The sequence below is a fragment of the Protomyctophum parallelum genome (genome assembly GCF_964188405.1).
Source record: "Protomyctophum parallelum genome assembly, chromosome: 14".
NCBI lineage: Eukaryota > Metazoa > Chordata > Actinopteri > Myctophiformes > Myctophidae > Protomyctophum > Protomyctophum parallelum.
This window is the reverse complement of record NC_139709.1, coordinates 12,757,853-12,763,227: the sequence shown is the minus strand read 5'-3', so window position 1 is coordinate 12,763,227 and position 5,375 is coordinate 12,757,853. Positions and strand designations below refer to the sequence as shown.

General features: G+C 37.5%; 1 protein-coding gene across 1 annotated transcript in view; it reads right to left on the bottom strand.

The window, feature by feature from the left end:
• Positions 1-2,621: 2,621 nt before the first annotated feature.
• The window catches only part of crtc1a (CREB regulated transcription coactivator 1a), a 34,999-nt gene continuing 32,245 nt past the window's right edge, over positions 2,622-5,375 (bottom strand). The window contains exon 14 of the mRNA XM_083782552.1: positions 2,622-5,375. This exon is cut by the window's right edge and continues 3,025 nt beyond it. The gene's annotated coding sequence lies outside the window, so the exon portion shown is untranslated.

Sequence of the window (5,375 nt, the reverse complement as noted above, 5' to 3'; positions counted from 1 at the left end):
ATATGTTGGGATTTGGGTGCAACTCCCAGGAGGGCTGTCAAATGCTGTCTCACTGCTGCTGTCCACTGTCCAGTTGTATGTTTACAGAAAATGTTCAATTGTCCAGTTAACAAATTAAGACCGGCTCATCTGAATTCTGAAACCCACTTATGTTTTCTTGTAGACACTATCCTACGACCAGATAGCTCTGTGATTACACCTACACATGGTGGCTTTACTCTGCAGCCACACTAGCCTCGGAAACCCAGACATTATATCCAGGAAGAAAAAATAACCACACTGACCACTTTTTTTTTTACACATTGTGGGGAAAAAATTACCACTTAGGCCCTATTAAATAGTATAAAAAAAGAAGTGAGGGGTGCTCTCTACATCGTCATGATGTATAATAGACACTGCCTATTTGCTCAGACACTGATGTAAAATTGTCCATTTATTGTCAATGGGAATTTAATGTTTGTGTAAGACAGCGCCCCTCAAAATAGAGCAGGCAGTTTATAAAATAGTGAAAATGGCCAAGCTCAGCTTGTAGATATTTTCAGAAGAAATCAATTTTTGAGTGGTGCTAGCCTCTCACTCTGAGGGTTTGTGTACTATTGATGACGAAGGTGAAGACGCAAATTGTGATTGGCCGGAATGAGATGATGAATGATAAGAGCGACCCTCATTTCACACAGGTATCTATTCTGCCTATGACTACACGTCACATATTACCAATTACCAGTGTACAACAGTTCACGAAGTGAAACGGGCAAAACGCAGCATACAGTATATAGCAGTTTCACCGAGGCATTGTGAGCTTGTAGATCAGCTATTTTAACTATTTTAAAAGGTTGTGTATTGAAGAGTAGTTAACCTTTCGACTTTTGTGTGAAGTTCAAGGCCTTCTGTCTTGAACTTGACAGCCATAGGGAATCTGTGGGGGGTTCAGGGGAGTCCCTGCTAAATGTGATTACTAATACTACAGCATAAAAATCAGTACTTTAACCACTTTAACCCTATAGGCTAGAGGACGAATTTAACCTATGTACTGTAGCCTATATAAATGGTAAATGGTGCATTTATATAGCGCCTATATCCAAGGCGCTTTACATAGATTGTGCATTACATTCACCCATTCACACTGTACACACACATTCATTCATACACCGATGGCGGAGAAAAGCATGCAAGGCACCAACCTGCTCATTGGAAGCAATTTAACCTTGCGTCACCAGGCTTTCCACCTCGGAGGAAAAGTCCAAATAGACAAGCTCGCATAGGATGGATTTGACTTCCGTCCGTGGCTACAGGCCAATGAGCGAGCCAGAGGCGTGTTCGCAGGTGTATTAGAATATTTGGGAAATCATGGTTTACTTTAGTATATACATTTGAAAATGTAATGCAACACATAGAATAGGCTCCTGGTCTGTGGGCCTCATGGCTCGGCAAGGCTACTTACTTACTTACTACTAGGTAGGCGATTCATTTATTTGTATCACTTGCACACAAAATATTCATGCACTCAAAGCATTCTTCAACAGGATCAAAAGATCAAAGATCAGAAATACTGCAGTTGGCAAAGAATCTGAATTTTCTGTATGCCTTTGTATGTCCTTTTCTTGAATGAAATAAAGAATGTATGGAAAAAAAAGAAATACTGCAGAGAGAGGAGGCTAGGTCTTCTGGATGGGAATTTGTGGTATGTGTCCTTAAACTACTCGGCTATTTGGTTTCGAAACAGAAATGAACTAGACCGAGCTTTTGCTTCATAAGTGGTCCTACACTCTGTCTACTACTTCAGACATGTGCAAAGTCCGGCCAGGGGGCTAATCATGGGACGAGGGCCTGTGGCTTCCTTCCTATAAATGGGTTATTTAAGGCCCACCAACCATGTTAAATATGTGCATTGGAAGTTCCTAATCCTGAGCGTTTGGAAATTAACCTGGGAAAAGAAAGGCTATCTTTTATCTTTTTCCACACCTGCAGGTTAAATTTGACTACACTGCCATTTGATTAAGATTTATGCAATTTATTAATAAAGGCAGAAGAAAGACCCCCCAAAAAATATATAGAATACATGTGAAAGGCTGAATTACTTTTGTTTTGTTCACACCCGACGAGGGTGGCCGAGTCATTTGCATGTGCCATTTAGGCCCGACGTCGAAATATACATATCTGTGGCTCACTGTCTTACAATTGATATGATATTGCACTGTTAAAATATCTGTACTGTGATGCATTGGTATGTGACTTTGTTATGGTACAAAAGTACTCAAAAGTACTCTACAATATATGACGGACTAACAGTTTTATGCCATGAAGTTGCCCCATCAGTGTTTTTTCTTTGTCCTTTGTGTTCTCTCTGTTGTTACTGTTATATGTTGTGGTTGCACTAAACGGAATTTCGTTGTATGTCTCATACAGTGACAATAAAGATCTTATCTTATGCAGTCCGTCCTTTAGTTATTTTAATATTTTCAAATATGGCCCCCTTTAAAAAAATGTTTGGACACCCCAGCAAGTCTACTTCAACCTTAAATCCTTAATGCCAAGCTGTGGATTAAATGGCATTACAGCTTTGAGCCAGTAGAACATTTCTGATACAGGTAAATGACAAATACAAGTTCCAGATCAAATAATTGCGTTTTCAGGTATATTTAATCTCATTTCATTTACAAATAGTAATGCAAAGATACAAAGACAAAAGCTTTCACACAAGAAAAATACATTAGTTACGATTTGAATAGAAGCTTATTTCATCCTTAATATAGCACACGTCACATATACAGTCAACTTGTGTTTATTGTATTTTTCCCCTTTTTATTTGTATTTTTTTTAAACATTTTTGGTCAGATTTGACATTTAGAAGTAGAAAAAGCACAATTTGAAGAACAATATTTGATCCATTCATTTTAAAGGGTAATTAGCTCAAAAGTACAGGCCGGGTTACCAAGCTGTGCTGCAGAATGCTATAGATTTTGCATATTTGATGAACATTGTGTTCTTTTGCTGCGAGTACACCAGTGGTGGTAGCATACTCTTGACATTGCAGTCAAATGCACGTGCAATATTTGGAGAAAAAAAAGTACTGTTCTTAGAAACACATTTTACAATTTTAGCTGCCATTGTATGAGGCTTAGAACCAGCAGTGGCCTGTCCTCAAAATGCACACAAAGGACTCATAGTTGCCTTGTCCTAAGCGGTTACTCCGAGTGATCACATGTAATAAACTATGAGACCATTTTCATCTTTGTGGTTGAGTTTCCCTTTTTTTTACGTTGCTGTGGCACCAAGATAGATTATACATGATGGATCTATTAGGCTGACTGAGCAGGGTTTTGAGATCTGCCATTTCCTCTTAATGCAGACTATACTTGTAGAAGACACATACAGCGATACTCACTACTAGACAGTAGACACTTGCTTTTTGACAGGATAGGTTCAAGAAACCTAGAGCTAAATACTTGTATTAAAGCAAAGATATGTCAAGTTGTTTCTTAAAGAGACTAGTGTTTTTAAATTCCGTATCATGCATCATCAGACATCCCCCAGGAATCGGAAACAAGGAAATATCGAGTACATCTCTGCTATATTGGTGCTGCAAGTTAGCAATTTAAATAATGAAATAAATCCATTGTAAGCAATGTTTTTGGCAACTCCATATGGTATGTAGCTAAATCATCTACTGTAATGAAATAGTTTTTACTCAAACTGGCTAATGACTTGCAATATGAAAGCTTTTTGGTTCACCTGTTGCTTCAACACTGAACGTGAGATAAAAAAGTAGTGTAGTGACATATTTACTGTAAAAACCTAACTATGTGGAATGAATATTGTACCATGTACTCATTCCAGTCTCTCATTCAAAATAGATTCATATTCTTTCACATTGGGATGCTAATCAGCTGTCACTAGGCAATTGACAAATATATATTACATGGTGAAATCACACAAGTGAAATAAACCATGGGGCCGCTTCCAACAAGATATGTCTGCATGTTGCAGGTCAAATGGATACTATTGGAAAACAGCAATTGTCTATTAAGACTGAAGAGCTTTTTTCTGGACAGATTGAAATTTCACAAGTGATATATTATAGAGTATTACATTTCGAAAATGACATTCTGTAATATAGTAAAAACAAAAACAATAATTTACACTGCAAGTGGTTTATACGTTTTCAGTATTCAACTATGTTGAAGCATTTAGTATGTCAGCGGGGCATTAGAAATGGCTCTGCTCTTTGTAAACGTTCTGTAAACTCTGGCATACAGTGATACCAATGACACATTGGTGCATAAAAAGGTGGCAGTAACAAGACAACACATCCGCGTTGCCTATATGCTATTACAAAAAGTTAAACAAAGCAGCACCATAACAGAAAAAAAGGGGTCTGTCATAAGTATTAAGGGGGGTAATCACAATTGCAGTTTGCGGTACATAAATTCTCAGTGCGTAGTCTCACTTTGACATCAGGATCACATGAAGCACACAAATTTTGTTCCTACTAAAAAGCAATATAGACAAGCTAGATACAATTGTCATGACATAATCAAATTCTGTGGGTGTTGTACAGCACATAGGGGACATACTATATTACAGTGTAAAATGTACCAATGGATTTGCATCTACATGTGCATAAAAGGCAGATTAACATATATCTGGTGCTTTTATAGCTTTGACTTGCCAGTTCAATTAATATATTATGCTTAATCAAAGAGACAGAGAAGACAGCTTTACCAAACATGAAAAACAGAACACATAAGACACAATTTTAGCATAACGCCACCATTCACTCTTACGCTTAAGTACACCATGTTGTTTTTTTTTGTCTGTTTTTTTTGTTGCATTAAGTCACTTAAAACCCAAAAGATGTTTGCCATACAGGGGGGGGAAAAAGCCAAGCAAAACCGGGGGAAATATAAGCCTTGCAAGTCATGCTGTCACAACGGAATTTTAAAGATTTACACACAGGAGCCGATCTTTAATCCAGCTCTAGAAACGGAAAAGAAAATATAGGCATAAACGGATGAGGAAAATGCATCACAAAAACCAACAGTAGTGAAGTAAAAACTTTCAGTACTATACAAGAGGATAGTTGCATGCTTCAGTAACTCAGCTTCGGGTGACTGTTGACATTAATCATAACAATACTGGTTTGAATAGCGGATGGAATATGCTGGCACAGACAGGATACATGGGACATACTGGACAGAGCATTTGAGTAAACACATTGCAGTTAGACTGCCCAGTCGTAGTATATATATATATATATCATCTTTCTAAAGATACATTTGAATGTGTTTGAAAACCTCTTCATACTTATAATTATAGGGGCATTTATTTTAAGAAAGGATTGAATTATTAGAATTTCTTTGAGATACTTAAGGGGC